We start from the raw sequence: 18,477 nt of genomic DNA on the forward strand, positions 1-18,477 counted from the left end.
AACGCGAGAGAAGCGATGATATACGGAAGAAAGCGACATCCCCGGAGAACCGTAAAGTAAACTGAGAAAAACATCACACGCTCGGGCGGCCGTCACTCACCTGAGCAGTTGGTATGTATATGAAACGATATAAGTGCATTGTGCTCGTTAATGCGCTGGCAAGCGCGTAATGCTTGCGTACGCGCATAAATATTTATGCTATTCGAACAATCCCTAAAACGAAATGAAGTCTCTACAGCCATGACGGGAACGCGCTCGCGTATTATCATTGATATTCCGCGTGTTGCTTCTTATTATCAATCCCTTCAGCGATATTACCTTTTCAATGCCGAGTATTTTCCTTCGCTCGTGCGCACGTCGATAAAAAAATTATTAAATATTTATTTTTCGCTAATCGAATTTATATCTCTTAAATCTGATGTCTTTGCAATTAATCTCCTTCTCTCTGGCATTTCAAGTTATTATTATTACAATTTCGAATTTGGAAAATTCTAACAAAGATCGGATGTTTGTAACCAGATGCCAGTCTGTTTTCAGGCGTATTATTATCATTAATAATATTAATTTCCTTGATATTTCTAAATTCCTGCAAAGCATTTCTCGCTGACATTTCTTTTTTTTGCTCGTTAAGTGACAGGTTTAGATTTAGGGATGCAACGAGAACAGAACCCATTGAACAAAGCATTTGTCGGAGAATAAATGTGTATTCGTTTGTGGTTACGCAGGCACGTATACTTTTGGTCCGTAAAGATCGAAAAGAGAAATGGACGCACACAGGAGAACAGATATTTATTGTATCTTTTCGAAAGAATTTTTTCAAGAATAAGAAGAAGTTAGATAGAAATATATATTAGTTATATAGAAATATAGGTAAATAAACGCATCTACGCAATCTACGCAAGATCAAATATAGCAAGATGATACAAGAGGAAATCGAAAAAAATTCTTAGAAAAAATAAAATCTATAATGTATAATAAAAATAAATATACAACAATTATATAAAAAAGAGAGATGATATAAAATCGCATCTACACAATCTATAAGACCAAATGCAGCAAGACGAAAAGAGGAAATCGAAAAAAATTCTTAGAAAAAATAAAATCTATAATGTATAATAAAAATAAATATACAACAATTATGTAAAAAAGGGAGATGATATAAAAATGCATCTACGCAATCTGCAAGACCAAACGCAGCAAGATAATAAAAAAAGAAATCGAAAAAAATTCTTAGAAAAAATAAAATCTATAATGTATAATAAAAATAAATGTACAACAATTATGTAAAAAAGAGAGATGATATAAAAATGCATCTACGCAATCTGCAAGACCAAACGCAGCAAGATGATAAAAAAAGAAATCGAAAAAAATTCTTAGAAAAAATAAAATCTATATTATATGTATATTAAAAATAAATATACAATTATGTAAAACAGAGAGATGATATAAAAATGCATCTACGCAATCTACAAGACCAAGCGCAGCAAGACGATAAAAGAGGAAATTAAAAAAAATTCTTAGAAAAAATAAAATTTATAATGTATAATAGAAGTAAAAATACAATTATGTAAAAAAGAGAGATAATATAAAAATGCATCTACGCAATCTACAAGACCAAACGCAGCAAGATGATAAAAGAGGAAATCGAAAAAGGAGAGAAAGAGAGAGCTAGCGAGCGATGGAGGGAAATAGAGAAAGGCGAGAGAGGGAGAGATCGGGGGGAGAGAGAGAGAGAGAGAGAGAGAGAGAGAGAGAGAGAGAGAGAGAGAGAGAGAGAGAGAGAGAGAGAGAACGAACATAAAGCGGACCAAGGGAGACGGACTCGTTGGAGCCGAATGCCGCTTCTCTCGCGACGGGAGCGGAGAGAGAGAAAGAACAGCGCACACAACGGCGTGCATACGTGTCCCCTCCACGCGAATTCATCTTGCACGTGCAACCCGTGGTGTACGCGCGTGTGCGTGTACAAAGTAGGTCCACGGAGCGGAGGAGAGACGACGGAATGAACATCGCCGTCCCCTCGCGGCCGGTGCGACCAATCCGCGGCAAGCGCGAGTTGCGTGAAGGCGGAACGCGTCGCTCTTTCGCGTACGTACATCCGTGCTATTTATTATTCAGTTTGCAAATACGTGGCAAAAATGATCTCTCTCCCGACGCGGCCGCGAGCCCCGCGCGCGCTCCTCTCGCGAGGAGCCGGGGCCGGGAGGTGGAGCCAGAAGGCAAAGGAAGAAGGGTAAACGACGAGAGATATCGGCCGTTAATTTGTTAGAAACGCCACTGCCGCGGGACCGATCGCGTAGCCTGCCTTGCGTCGTCGTGCGTGCGTGCGTGAGCCTGTATGCGTGCATCGCGACACGTCACGCGACGTTGCCCGGCCCCGTTTCACGCGACCCACGAGCGAGACTCGCGATATGGGAGCGATGGGAAAAGGATCAATGTATCGATTGCTTTTCGATAAGCACCGTCTATATCGATAATTATTATCAGCCATAGTCGATACGATGGATAGCGATGATCGATAACCCGATGTTCTGGCGCGTCGGTGATCAGTTGTCATTGTCTTGAGCGAAGGCGAACAGGGGAAGCACGCTTGTCTTATGCAAAACACCCGTATATCCCTCGTTTTTTTTTCTACGAACGCGTGTAGTTGCACCTCTTTCTCTCTCTCTCTCTCTTTCTTTTTTACCATTCACGCGCGTGTTCTCTCCGCGCATATTTCCGCGCTTCGCACACTCGTTGCCGATATCATCTCCTTTCTTTCGCGCGTTCTTTGAAGTTCGCCATCACCTCGGATTCCGAGAAAAAAAAATGCGACTTAATCGCTCTATCGTAATTACAAAATTGCGAAAGCTCGCGATTATCGCGCATCTCATTTGATCGGAAATGTCAAATTTTTCTCGCGTTTATGAGAATTTATGGCGAATACGACGCGGAAGAGAGGAAGATCGAGAAACCATCGGTCAAGTGATACGTCCCATCACTGGTCAGACATTCGCCAAAATTGAAGCCGCGCGTGAAAACTCCCACCGTAATCTCGAATTAATTAAAGCCTTTAACGGCGTAACCTACTTGCCTTTAATAAATATTTCTGGGAAGCTAAAGAGACCTAAGGAAAAGAATTCGGTACCCCTAATTTCCAAAACACATAAAATATTAGAATGAGAGTAAAGTCTCTACGCGATGTTTTACGATCAGTTATATCGTGGGAAAATTTTTATCACACGAAATAAAAAAATAATGATAAAAACGCGCCGTGTGCTTCCCTTCTCTTTTTAATTTTTAAAGATTAATGTCGTTGACGATCTAAAAATATCTCCTTTAATTTCCACTTTGATTCTCTTAAGATTAATGTTTTGACGTGATCAAAGAATATTGATAAATTATACGGTGCTGACACAGAGATTACTGCGTATTTCCCATTCACGTCATTTAAAAAAGAAGCACGGTTCAAAGTTCAAGGCACTTTACGCCCTACTTCCTCCGCGGCTGCTTCGTTCGAGCCGTAAAACGGCCTCTCCCCGAGGATAGGCGCACAAATTAGAATCCTCCGCGATTCGCAAAAGTCACAGTCGAGTTGGCAACGGGTCGGTGCATTAATATAAACCGCGTCGCTCCGACTTTTCTTTCGGCGCCGAGACTTTGTTTACACCGCAGCGAAGCGTCCGAAGATTTTTTCCTCAATATCGCACTGAGAAAAAAAATCTGGTTGCGTTAATTAGAAATCTGGTAGATGACAGAATTCCTTTAGGAATTAGCAGGTGAGTATGATTAACTCCTTCCTATTAAATTTGCCAAATTGTTAATAATATTAAATTTACTTAAAAAGTAACATTATTGTGTTCTTGTTTAATTAATATAACAAGAAGTTTTATACATCCAATTAGAAAATACTAATCAAATCCCCTTGTAGTAAAACCAATTAAACGTTCTAGTTATAAAATCGAGTTTTATGATAACTAGAAATTCTGAAATTTAAATTAAAATATAATTAAAAATATAATAAATTAAAAGATAATTAAATAGTCTAGTTATAAAATCGAGTTTTATTATGATAACTAGAAATTCTGAAATTTTTAAATACCTTCTATCAGATACGTCTTGTTGATACAATCAAAAAATTTTTCTCAGCGCGAGATTTTTATTTTCGCATAAGCATCATTTTTTTGCAGCCTCGATACGTTTTTCCTCTTTTTCATCATAGAGATAGTTTAGGGAAACGAGAGATTCTCTCCGCGACCAGGGCGACGTATCTCTCTTCCGGTAGCGAGGATATTAAAGACCGATTTTCCGAGTCGTGGAGAATGCGTTAGCGGCAACTTACTCACTTGACGGCGCAAAACGGGAACGTTGTGAAAGCCCCGGGTCTTCAGCCTCCTCGTCTTCGTCCTCTCGGCGTCCCCTCGTGTTCCTTGCGCGGCGACGACGGCGGCCCTCCTTGCTAGGAAATAAGAAATTTTCTTGAGAGATGCGAGACTCTCCGTGCGAGGGAGGAGGCCTAGCCAAGCGAACATAGTTAATTTAGATTGTATCGCGTGAGAAGCAGGAAATGACGAAATATCCTGAGTGCTGACTTATGCACGACCGCCTCGTGTGCTGTGGCGTCGTGCTGCTGCTCCTCGACCTCAGCGGCGGCTCCGACACGCAAGGATGATACTTTTTTTTCTTTTAATATATCCTATTCCGAAAGAGAGAGAAAGAGAGAGAGAGAGAGAGAGACTTGACCTGAACCGCACGATGTACTGTCGGCGAGAACATCGCGCGACGCGTGCGATGCTGCTTGCCATTTTGACATTTCATCCTTGAAACGCACTGGATTGAAAAATCTTGGATACGATTGAAAATTCAATCAAACACGCGCGCATCATCTAAAAATATCCTCATAAAATCCTTGTTACGTTATATTCTGCGAGTCGTCGATACCGTGAGAAACCGATCCTTCTCTTTAATAAAAACTCTGCGAGAGACTGAAATTTATTTTTTAATCTCTCTTTTGATTTTAAATGTTCCAATAATTGAGAGCCTTTAGATGAAATTTAATTGAAAAGAAGTCAACTGCGAAATAAGTTTCTATTTTTTTTATTTAAAATCTTGAATATTGTGCTTTAATAAATTACATTTTGATTTTATTACTTCGTTACCTTTTCATGTGAACGCATGAAATACACTGTAAAGAATTGGGCATGGCCCTGTCAGACTGTAAGGTCGTACCCCATGGAAATCTCTTCAATGCATTAAAGGAAGTGACGCGCGAATAATTTGTCACACGTGATTGAAGACAGCGTATAATGAAGGCTCGAGTTCCCAGTACAACGTCATCGATATTAAACCGTGCATACGAGGTTGCACGAACGCACAATATATTCTTATATATACGAATAAGTTGCCACGTTAAAACATTAATATAATTTTAAACTCAAAAAATATCTTGTATTATAAATAGATTTAAATAGAAGCACGCAGTCTTTAAATAATCAGTCTCCAATAATCTTAATACAGAGAAAAAGGATCATTCTTGTTTTGAAAACATATTTAGTTTTAACATGGAAATCTTGAAATGAGATTATATTGCGTTAATTAAAGAAAAATATAATTGCTTGAATAATTGCTTACTTGAATGTAGCCATTTTATACATTGTAGTTGAATCGAGAAAAATATATTCTTATGATTTAATTTTCTCGAATAGAAAAGAAACAATGTTGGATAGGAAGTAACATTTTTAAATCAAAGATTATAATTTTTTTAAAGCAGAATTAAATAATTATATATTCTTGAGGTGACAATTATAATATTGAAATAAGAGTATAATATTGTGGAAATTTAAAATTATTAAATTCTTCTAGGAAGATTATAAATTGTTGCGTATATACGAAACAATGAACGCGTTAGTTCAAGTATACAAGTTTTGATTTACCACTTTTTTTTCTGTGATATATAAAAATTGAGTAAAATTTTTCTTTATTTTCCCAATAAATATTGACGAATAAAGATGTTATTTTATTGATCGATGAGATAATGTTAATAATTTTTGAAATACCGAGATATCCGTAATGCATAGAAAGAAACGTGGGAGATGATGCACGATGACATTTCGTTGTTAGCGAGGTGTAACGAACGCCGATGCCGCAAGGACATTCCATGTTTCGCTGTCGCAAGGTGAATAAGACGCTCGTCTATAAGGTGTTATAAATAGAGACGTGGGTACTGTACTTAATTCCGCGCACGAAACCGGGTTCTTTCCGTCACACTCCCATGGAGCTTGGTCACCTGAAGAGTTACTATGCCCAATTAACCCTTTGAGAACCGTACGTTCTTGCCGGGCATTGCCACTTCCGACGTTGCAATAGTTTTTGCCGTGCGATTTTAGCGAGAGACCATTATTCGAATTACGCGAATCATGCCAGGGGAATATTCGTGTCACGATCACATATATCGCGAGTCCAAGTTCTTTTAAAATTCTAATACGGATAATTATCGCGTACATTTTTTTTGTATCATTCACGTGAGAAAAGCAATCAACGTATGCCATCTGACATTGGACGTTATATCGACGCATCTTAAATCGATGACGACCATTACGGTTGCGTGCAAATACGATCCCATTTCCACATGAGCTCTCAACTGGAGAGAGAGAAGTCGGGAGCGATTCTTTAATCTCTCACCTGTGACCCAGACGCGATACGCGTCGGCGAATGACAAACGTGTCGGACGAGAGAGAGAGAAAACGATCTTTCGACGGATTGTATACATATTTGCAATCGCAAGATTTTTACGATTTAATTTAAAATCGAGACTAAAAAATCCCAGTATCGCTGCTTCAGCTCGCGAAGCGAGCAACGAGAAACGAATCCGACATGTATATTTATTATTTGCAGTTGGAAAAACAAAGGATTTCCCGACGATAATGTTGGAGGAGAAAAATGTCGGTCCTCGGAAAGAAGAGCGGTTATAAGCACGCTACCGTACGCGCATCGATAATATTCCCGAGAGCCTCATTAACGATCCAGGAACGTCTATCCCCCGCCACGCAAGTAATTATCTGTTACAACGCAGCGCCTCGTACGGCGTATAACAGCAGATCAGCGCAACGATTAAGCTCAAAAATAGTTCATGGGAACCCAGGTAAGCTAATCTCCATCGCATTAGTGTTGTTCCATACGTATAAAATGCTTTCCGAGGAGGAAGCAGCTGCACGCACCTTTACCGCTCGCGGGGTCATCACTTTCGAAAGACCGCGAACGCCTCAGCTGTACGAACTTCGCGACGAGTACCGCAAAATTCGTTCCGCCTAGAAATCTGTCCGTCTCTCTCTCTCTCTCTTTCTTTCTGATCAATCGTCAATTTCAGTCGCATATTGTTGATTAAATTTGATTTCAATTTTTCCAAAATTTTAAATCAACAGAAAATGTTATCGGTTATTTTTCCGATAAAAATATCGCTTCTTCAAATTCTTTTTCAATCACCCTGTGATATAGAGCCGTTTATTTCTAGACCATAAATTAATACAATCGCGAATCGCTACTGTAGGATAATCGAGATCGCGTGCATCGGAATCGTGCGCATCGTTCGGTGTCTCTCGAAATCTACGAGTGCTCCTGGTGAGACAGGTCGCGGGTCCATCGCGGTAAAAATGACGAGTTCACCAGTTGATAATCCACCCTGGCGAGATGTATATCTGCTATATACAGAGTGTTTGCATGCAAAGTGTTCGAGAAATATCATTTATCGTTTCTTCGCGACGAGTCTCAAGATGTTATCCCCGCTCGATCGCACGTCTCTATACATCGCGATTTTTTAACATTCTTTAACATAATTTTCTAAAATCAAATCGACTCGATTGCTTTTACAATTCAAAAGTCATTTTTAAAAAATGTCCCTGGAAAAATGACGGGTTCATCAGTTGATAATTCACCTCGGCGGGATGTATATCTGCTATATACAAAGTGTTTGCATGCAAAGTGTTCGAGAAATATCATTTATCGTTTCTTCGCGACGAATCTCAAGATGTTATCCCCACTCGATCGCACGCCTCTATACCTCGCGATTTTTTAACATTTTTTAACATAATTTTTTAAAATGAAATAATCGATTCGATTGCTTTTACAATTCAAAAGTCATTTTAAAAAAATGTCCCTGGAAAAATGACGGGTTTACCAGTTGATAATTCACCTCGGCGGGATGTGTATCTGCTATATACAGAGTGTTTGCATGCAAAGTGTTCGAGAAATATCATTTATCGTTTCTTCGCGACGAGTCTCAAGGTGTTATTCCCGCTCGATCGCACACCTCTATACATCGCGATTTTTTAACATTTTTTAACATAATTTTTTAAAATGAAATAATCGATTCGATTGCTTTTACAATTCAAAAGTCATTTTAAAAAAAATGTCCCTGGAAAAATGACGGGTTTACCAGTTGATAATTCACCTCGGCGGGATGTGTATCTGCTATATACAGAGTGTTTGCATGCAAAGTGTTCGAGAAATATCATTTATCGTTTCTTCGCGACGAATCTCAAGATGTTATCCCCACTCGATCGCACGCCTCTATACCTCGCGATTTTTTAACATTTTTTAACATAATTTTTTAAAATGAAATAATCGATTCGATTGCTTTTACAATTCAAAAGTCATTTTAAAAAAATGTCCCTGGAAAAATGACGGGTTTACCAGTTGATAATTCACCTCGGCGGGATGTGTATCTGCTATATACAGAGTGTTTGCATGCAAAGTGTTCGAGAAATATCATTTATCGTTTCTTCGCGACGAATCTCAAGGTGTTATCCCCACTCGATCGCACGTCTCTATACCTCGCGATTTTTTAACATTTTTTAACATAATTTTTTAAAATGAAATAATCGATTCGATTGCTTTTACAATTCAAAAGTCATTTTAAAAAAATGTCCCTGGAAAAATGACGGGTTTACCAGTTGATAATTCACCTCGGCGGGATGTGTATCTGCTATATACAGAGTGTTTGCATGCAAAGTGTTCGAGAAATATCATTTATCGTTTCTTCGCGACGAGTCTCAAGGTGTTATCCCCGCTCGATCGCACACCTCTATACATCGCGATTTTTTAACATTCTTTAACATAATTTTCCAAAATGAAATAATCGATTCGATTGCTTTTCAAAAGTCATTTTGAAAAAAATGTCCCTGGAAAAATGACAATTCCAGATTGCACGGGAGGAGTTTGCGAGCGAGATTCGTCGCGGAACACCCTGTATAAGCTAGCTGCCGTGTACCTCTACGGTACCTAGCTAGCTACCACCCGCAACCGTGCAGCAGGCCAAGCCGGGGCAGAGTCTTAGGCCAGGCCAGGCCGAGCAAGAGTCGTGTATAAGAAGGGGTTAAGAAACTCTCGAACTGAAGTGCCTACACCGGAAGCAGGGGCCTTGCTTTCTGGGCTAATAACCGTACCCACATCGACACGCGGGATCTGCGTGCGCGCGGACACGCTTAGAGGAGAGGAGAGAAGGAAAGAGAAAAAGAGAGAGAAAAAAGAACGCGAGAGGGAGGAGGTGACGAAGGAGAGGGTCGGTCGGAAACGGGGGGAGGGGGAGAGGTGTAATATAGCGCGGCGAGGTCTCTTTTACACGTGTGCGTTACGCACGCACACGCGAGAGCGGCATAGTGTGACGTGCAACACACAGGTGCGCCGGACCCTCTTATCAGCATGCAAAGCTAGATTTTATGTGCGATCGAATGCCGAGCCGGCGGGATTCGTACGCAAATCGCAATCGAGTTACATGCACGCGAGTCAATCGCGGGAAAATTGCCACAGCGACGATATTTCGCAGCGAAAAGCCGACGTCTAGATTCGGCCGACGAATCGATATCCGATGTATATTTATGATACAGGCCTATATTTTGTATATATCGTATACATTTGTAGAGAAAAGTATTTGTATCGATTGTCTCTCGATATATAACTTATAATAACCTCGACCAAAGATTCGATTATCCAAATGTGCTAATTGTTGTTTACCATCTAGTCGTATTTGAATATATTATAATTGTAATAAATGCACGCACAATTTCCTGTGCTTTAATTATAACTGCTAGCTCTATATACTGCATTAATTATTCCTTACGTTGCTACAATTATAAATATGACTCTATAATATTGTAGCACATAATTTTATAAAGTGACGGTTCTCCTAAAGTGGATCTTCTCACCGTTCCCGGTGAGATTGATTATCGCTCTAACTGTATAGCGGATAGGTCTCGCAAACAGATAAATCTGCAATTAAATGCAAAATTAACCTGAATATGAAGCATGCGCGATTAGGTATCTCGCGGACGAAGTAACGTTAACGGCGAAGACTTTGCAGATAAACGACATCCGCTTGTGAAATTCAGAGAAAATCCAGAGAATGTGTGTTTAATTTTTATAAGTTTCAAAATATCTACATTTAAATGTGATGAATAATTTAAAAGAAAGAAGAGAGATTGATATATCGATTAATTAAACAACATTTGCTAATCATATGGATATATCGACCTTGTGCGTGAAAATTGCTCAACGCGTATTTTAACTTAATTTCTCCACAAACGCCGAGATATAAGTCGATGAAATCAATCGAATCGGTCGTGCGATTGTTGACGTAACGCTAGGTCTGATTGCAAGGAATATAAGGAAGGGCGAAACCCTTATCGTCCACAACAAAACGGTACGCTATCCCGTTTTCTGCTTCCTTCGATCTCACGCATACCGACGAATCCGTGGTGTGCATTAGAAGGTTTCGGCTCCATGTGTCCCTGTCCTTTTTTTAATTCCTTCCTTTCCTTCGTTCCTCTCTCCCACACACCGCTCTTTCTCTCTTTCTGCCTTCCCGTCCATCATCCCCTTCCTTCGCGTCTTTCCCTCCGCTTGACACATTCGCGCGGAAAAAATGCAGCTAACTTCTCCCGAGAGCCGTATGCACATATACGTATAGGAAAAGAGCGGATGTCTGGTGTGTAAGGAACCGCTAAAATGGTGTTCGCTCTTATCCGAAGATCTAGAGCGGCGATGCGAAGAGAGGCACGCGGAGGGCTATACGTAAGGTAAAAGAGGGCTCATGACTCTGGTCGGTCGGCTGGTTGGTTGCTGCTGGTCGTTTGGTTGGGCTGGTTAGTGCCGTTACCAGAAAGAGGCCACCTAGGTTCGCAACGAGTGTGCTGAGTTATGTCTCGAACTTTCTTTATAATGAGACACCGGGCTATGAAATGACAAACGTAATTAAAGCGAGCAGCCACCGGAGGTCAGGGATCCTTGAGATTTTCACAATGAGAAACGCGGATTCGTGGTCTCCTTCTCTCTCTCTCTTGTCGATCCGTCCTTCTTCTCTTTCTCTACCGCAACGTCTTCATTTACGCCACAGAGATTGCGTATTTCAGAATAATTTTTTGTCAAGAACGGCGCGCATCTCGTGATCGTCGTAGAAAGTTAATGTCACCGATTTAATGTCGCGCAGTGCTCCTAAAATTAATATCGTTGGCATAATTTTGTGTTAAATCGTGGTAAAATAATGATCTCTACATAATTAAATTAAAATATCTAGAGAGAGTCTCTCGTGCATCGGCTAATCATTTATATCGACGCATATAAGTGCGCAATATAAGATGCAATAAGAGCGATAGACGTATCTAGCGTAAATACAAAGGATTCGGGAGCGAATCGAACTTGTGTATGGGATTTTTTTTCCAAACAATCATGCGAATGCAACCTTGCCCCGTTTTACGCCTCCCCGTGACACAACAATGGAAACGCAATGGTACAACACATTTCACTTTTTCGCAACGTGTGGGCCCGAAAAGTATTGCGCGATTTCCTTACCGCGCAAGAATTCACCTCAAACACACAATGTAGATTGGAATTGGCCGTGTACCGTAAAAAGCCTAATTATCATTTTGCGAAACCGACGGCGCGTCTCGCCGTGATTCGGCTTCTATTCATGAGCAACAGGCGGCTCGAGACAGGCGTAAACATCGAGATAAGACCCAAACAGCTTTTTCATCTATCCGCCACGTTAGATCGGTATCGACCAATGTGCCCTAAACGCCAGATAAAACGCTAATACGGAGAGAAAAAGGGGAAGGGAGCGAGGGAGGGAATTCCCAATCTACTCCAGATTATCAAAATCCCAGGGCGAGACTGTATTTCCCATTCTCGCTTTTATTATCCAACGATCGCATTCCGCGATGGCTCGACGATTGGCGGATAAAATGCTCGAATATATCGGAAGTCGTGTCTCTGTCTCTCTCTCTTTCTTTCTCTCTCTCTCTCTCTCTCTCTCTCTCTCTCTCTCTTACCCTTGTAGCGTGCATGGGAAGAAAGGCGCGAGATGCCAAAGCTTATTTATCGGGCCCCTGCGTGCGGGATACGACGTCGCAGATACTTTTTCCAGCGAGCGCGATCCTTGCGTGGATTCGCGCCTCGGGAGGAAGAGCGTTTACATGTATACATTCCTTGATTCTCGCACAGAGAAAAATATCATTCTACTGCAAGAAAAGCGATTATTCAGTTCATTTTTCTTTTTTTAAGTAACAGTTTTTTTTTCAACAAAGAATATGTTCTTGATAATAATCATAAAATATACTCATCACAAATGTTAAAAAATATCATGTACTCAAAAGAAGAATTTATTTTCTCTTCAAGAATATTGTAAAATTGTATCAAAGAAAAATCAAACTTACTTTACGCCAAATTTGTATTTAATATTCTTGACTAAAATACTGCACTTACTAAAATTCAGAATATATTCAATTAAATTTAATGCTTGGTGAACTTGTGATATATTTGCGGATATACAAACTTGTGATAAATTTAAAATAAATAATATTTATTTGAATACAGTATACATTTTTTTCTGTGCGTGCACAGAGAAAAATATCATTCTACTGTCAAGAAAGGCGGTTCAGTTTTTTTTTTTTTTTAAGTAATAGTTTTTCTTCAACAAAGAATATATTCTTGATAACAATCTTAAAATATACTCATCACAAGTGTTTAAAAATCTCATTATCATGTACTAAAAAAAAAATTTATTTTCTCTTCAAGAATATTGTAAAATTGTATAAAAAAATATCAAACTTACTTTACGCCAACTCTTTCTAGTAAGCAAATCAAATTTTGATTTTGATTTAATATTCTGGACTAAAATACTGCACTTACTAAATTCAGAATATATTCAATTAAATTTAATGCTTGTGGTGAATTTATGATATAATTGTGGATATACAAACTTGTGATAAATTTAAAATAAATAATATTTACTTGAATACAATATACATTTTTCTCTGTGCGTATACAGAGGAAAATGTCATTCTACTGCCAAGAAAAGCAATTATTCAGTTTATTTTTCTTTTTTTAAGTAATAGTTTTCTCCAACGAAGAATTTATTCTTGATAATAGTCTCAAAATATACTCATCACGAGTGTTAGAAAATCTCATTATCATACATGAAAGAAGAATTTTTCTCTTCAAGAAATAATTTTTGTAAAGAAATAATTATTGTAAAGTTGTATATTTCAAAGAAAAATCAAACTTACTTTACACTAACTCTTTATAATAAGCAAATTTTTCTTTTGATTTAATATTCCTGATTAAAATACTGCACTTACTAAAATTCAAAATATATTCAATTAAATTTAGTGCTTGTGGTGAACTTACGATATTGTATATTTGCGGATATGCAAACTTATGATATACTTAAATAATATTTACTTGATATACTTAAATAATATTTACTTGAATGCAGTATACATTTTTCTCTGTGCGCGCACAGGGATCCACCGACGATACGACCTCCCCTCCTAGCAATCGGCGCGTCTTATTCGCGCGCTGCGGGGGCTCGGCGTAAAACTGCTCCCGAGTTCGGTGGGGTCAGGGATCACGTTGGCCGCGCGTGATAAAGATCGCGCGTGAATGATTGCCGATGATATTTCACTTACTCGGGGGATCGTCAAACCTTTGTGTCGAGCGCTCGAACCGATACCGGGAATTCCACGGAAAACGGCGCAAAATGCCGCGTCTCTCTCTTTTCTCTCCTTCTTCGAAATGACATATGATGCGATATTGAGCGTACCTTTCGCAATGTCCGGGTGATGCAGCATAATCGCTCCGCTGATGTAATCTCCATCGGTCGAGACGCACCAAAATTACTCAAAGCACCGGTATCGATCGAATCTAGAAAAACAAAAGAGAAGAAGTGGGATAGAAAATTAATTATTTATGATTCGTGGAAGCAATCGTCTAATTAAATGCACAAGTTGCAATTTATCTTTGCAGCAAAATATCAAAGTATTAAGGTTAATTCCTTCAACCATTCGTACTAACCGTTTAGCCTCTCGGATCTCCTTCATACTCGACTATTTCGATCATACATTTCAAGTTGGATATGCAATATACATAATACAGTACAAATGTCACAAATCCCGCGGCAAACGATTGAAATTGCACGTATATTTATCGTCAGATCGCGAAACTTGACTTTTCGACACTTTTCAAATCAAGACACCTAAATCTATAAACACTTTAGGCGCCTACGCACGTTTCGGTGGCGCCACCTCTCGCAAATTGAGCAGATTCATGACCGAGCGCGCATTCGCGCCATTATGAAAATTTCAAAAGAAGAGAATAACCTATTTATAACCCGTATTTACACGAAATAACCAAATTTCGAGATATTTCGCTATTATTGATAAGCTAATTTTCGCTCAAAAGTCACGAGAAGGTTGAGAAGCTTAGACTATTGTCATTTGATTAATTAAATTAATTAAATACGCATAATTCGATAAACGACATGTATCAGTTATCAAACTCACCCCCCGATGTCGTCCATAACACTGTCGATCGTTTCTTCACTTATTCTTATGCCAGAGACATCCGATTAGCACGTTTTTATATGCGATTTCGATAATAACGATGATATCACTTGTAACATCCCGACGAGCTGTCACAAGATATGTCACGAATATGTTTTCCGAGCGAGTTGAAAACGCGTTCATCCGACTCTGACTGAGAGATACGTAAAGACTGAAGGTAGTCGAGAATATTTCGCGCGGTTTGTTCAAATTTGAAAATCCTATCGTCGAAAGATCGTAAATTCATACGATCGAAAATAACACGTCGGAAATCAACACGTCTCTATACTTCTAGACTTGTACGATAGATTTATCAAGTGTAACGCGTCGAAGAGATACCGCGAGGGAACGATCTTGAGATCGTAAATGACAGCAGTCATTACGCATCCGTTTCGCATCGACTCCGCGATGACGTAATCGAGCGGGGCGCGCTACCGGAGGCAAGTTCGAAACGCGTCTTCCCGCGTACGCTCGCTTGCAGATGCATCCCGGCGCAGCCGGGGTCATTAATAATTCCCGTCTATGCGCTCTCAGCGCATCGGGAGAGATGCCGAGTCCCCCTGAGCGCGACCATTTCTAGAGGCACGTTAAAATCGCGGCTTCTGTGTGCGTAATGCGGTGGATGCGCGCCTCGGTCGTCGGTTTGTCCGACTCCCTTGACTCGATTTCGCGACCGCAAAACTCCGCCGGGAAGATATATCTCTCCCTGTGCGCGCCCTGCGAGCCTCTCGTCCGACCGCTCCTTCTCTCGCCCCCTTACCCGTGCAGCCGGTGCCACGGACGCTCCGTCCTTGTCCCGCCAACCGGGGGGAGGGAGAGGAGACGGCCGGACCCCGTCGCGGAGACAACATAAAGATTTAAGACTGGGAGATGCGCCAATAAACATGCTGCGCCCCTGCCGCAGTCAGCTCGCGCTTCTCTCCGTTGCGTTCGCCGCTGTTCCGTTTCTCATTCGGTTCCGCTCCGTTCTGCTCTGTTCGCAGTCCCCAACATATACATATACACACCAGGCGCACGCATACAGAATGTTCTCTTAGCAATCTCAATGGTAGATTCTAACGAATTCGGAATATTTCTTTTAAATTGCCTATCGCGCGCTTCAATGTCTTTGACACATTGGAAGCCTAGTTTGAAAATTAAATTTTAAAAAAGACATCTCGTATATGTTTGTTTTATCCTCAATCTCTCTCGGAAAATCTCTTATTCTTCGATACCAACTGAAATTTCTCAGATTATTCAATTAAATTGTGATCATTTACCCATCTCTTTCTCTTTCTCTCTCTCTTTATTTCATTTTTGACGCGTCCTTAAATCCGTACTATAATTCGAAAGAAGTGGTCCTACGGATAACGAGACTCGGGGACACCTGCCAGGCTGCTGGCTCGACTTTTGTACACGGCGGAAATAAAAGCTTTCAATGCGAAAGGACGATCGTATACCGCGAAAGTAGTAGATCGGGACGTTGGTCGAGCAAAGCGACAAGGGACTTGAGAGCTGGACCCACTGCCGGTGCTGCCGAGCCTCTTCTCTCCTTCTCCCTCTCTCTTGCCCTCTCGCTCTTTTTTCGCTCCGCGCGCTCGCCTTCCCCCGACTTATTTATTCCTTTCTCCGTCGCTGGCTCCCTTTCTTCCTCGACTTCTTCTTTATTTCTGTCCTTTTGCCCGTTTTCTGCTTCCGCAAACGACAGCCGCTTATTTATACCCCGTCTTTGCATCGCGCCGGACCGAGCGAGGGTGCTTTTGCGTTTACTCGCTACTGCCGAGTTGTCGGTGTGTTGTCGTTGCTGTTACCGCCTATTCTCTCGTTCGATCCGCTCGTTCCTTCCTCTCAATGCCGTTTTACAATGCGCACGTAACTTGGATTATGTCACTCGCGTCGTCTCGTCTCATTAATCATATCCTACTAATGTCTCTCAACGGCTTCGTTAATTATTAGTTGTTTACTTGTTGCGCTGTAAAAAGTTACGGTTATTTTCGATAATCAACTTTGCAAGTGTTTTGCTGCATGTAACAATTTACTTTTTACTTTTGTGGTCAGTTGTTTCGTTTAATTTTTCTGTTTTTTTAATGGTTCGCGTGTAATTATATGTCCTCGGCTGTCTTCGACTTTAAAAGACAGGGGCCCCATGCCAGGCAATAAAGGCGAATTCCTCCTTCTCTCCTTTTCTCATTTCTCGTCTCCTCTTCGTCCGTATCTCTTTCTCATTTTCTTCCGACCGTACGATAGCGATGAGGTGTATCACTTTGCTCGCGCGACACCGCCGTGATGCGGTCGCGTATTGCGAAGGGTAATTCCGCGCGAGACCGCATCACCTGTCAACGTAAAATCACAGGTCTATATCGTGCGTTACTCGGTCGACTTGTGGGAATTCTGGCGCTGATTTGTCGTCCAGAAACAATGAATCCCGATGACGAGTCGCTCAAACTTTCCATTTTAACTTATCGCTTTACACACGTTTGAAAGAAAGAGAGGATACATTTAATAGTTAAATAAAAAGAAAAGCTTTGAGGTAACCGTGTCTTCTTGCAATCTCGGTTCGCTCTTGTGGCGCGACTCTTCCCAGGGGATAAATTTCGCCATTTCGACTCCAAGTCCTCGCTCTTTAAATATCTGAGCGATCTCTTTCACGAATTAGATGATGAGATTGATCGGGAGACAGTGATACCTGGTACGAGCATCACGTCGTGTCCACGCTCGCGACAAAAGCGGCCATGCGAGGGAGAGCCGAACAAATAAATGCTGAAAAGAGGAACAAAACCGACATTATGTGGCATTAACATACAAAGTATGTCAGACCCGCAATCCGTAGGCATAACATAGTATCGCGGCATTCGCATATTCTGCTTCTCAACGCAGCGGCTACGTGCGTGTGTGTAAGAGAAAGAGGGAGAGAGAGCAAATATATTACGCGCTTGCTCGCATATATGTGCGTGTCTGAGAAAGAGAAAGACGGAAGGAAGGAAGAGGAACCGCCGTCGAGTGTGTGCGAAACAGAACGAAGAGGGTGGAATGACAAACGCGATAAAGTGTGCGTGCGTCGGCGAAGGGCTCACGCGACAAGGACGAAAGAGGAAAAGGCAACAAAAAGGCATTTAGTGGCGAATTTTTAAATAGATGCACACATTTTAGGTTCTCGCGTGTAATCACGCAATACTACTAATTATCTTGCATTATTTATTCTGTGTGCATTTTTACTTTTTATCATTTATTAAGATAATTAATTGTAATATTTGATAAGAATATATCTCAAATATTACAATTAATATTTCTCTCTCTATATATATTAATGTTAATCGTATGTTATTACATAAATCAATGTTACATCAAATTTTTTAATTTTGAATGATCTAATTTATCTGTCGATTTTTCGCGTTTGCAATCTAGATTCGCGAAATTCGCCACTAAAGAGAAGAGCGAGTGAGAGAGAAAGAGGAGAGAATAAGGCATAGTGAGTTTATGCTATTTACCAGTTCTCCAAAGTCAGTCCCATCTCTTCGTGTCGTCGTTCTCGCATGTATGTGTATGTGCCACGCGGTGCGGCTTAACGTAAAAGGGCTCTTGGGAGCGGCGGAGGAGAGCAGAACGGGCGGGAAAGGAAAAGATCCGAGAAGGCAACAGCAGCGGCAGCAGCAGC

The 18,477-nt window shown here is 40.7% G+C and overlaps 1 protein-coding gene across 6 annotated transcripts in view; it reads right to left on the reverse strand.

Annotated features, from left to right (window-relative positions):
• LOC105251393 (putative transcription factor SOX-15) overlaps positions 1-18,329 on the reverse strand; it is a 54,161-nt gene extending 35,832 nt beyond the window's left edge. For 2 of the 6 annotated variants that reach the window (XM_025415220.1, XM_020027542.2), the window contains exons 1-3: positions 14,317-14,520; positions 14,066-14,166; positions 4,323-4,435 (exon numbers count right to left, since the gene is read on the reverse strand). The gene's annotated coding sequence lies outside the window, so the exon portion shown is untranslated. Of the gene's footprint in view, positions 1-4,318; positions 4,436-14,065; positions 14,167-14,316; positions 14,521-14,804; positions 14,821-18,310 lie in introns of those variants that run through there. The other 4 variants (XM_025415219.1, XM_011258193.3, XM_025415211.1 and 1 more) reach the window with 3 other exon arrangements.
• Between the last annotated feature and the right edge of the window lie 148 nt (positions 18,330-18,477).

The sequence above is a fragment of the Camponotus floridanus genome, unplaced genomic scaffold, assembly GCF_003227725.1.
Source record: "Camponotus floridanus strain SB8 unplaced genomic scaffold, Cflo_v7.5 scaffold1, whole genome shotgun sequence".
Classification (NCBI taxonomy): Eukaryota; Metazoa; Arthropoda; class Insecta; order Hymenoptera; family Formicidae; genus Camponotus; species Camponotus floridanus.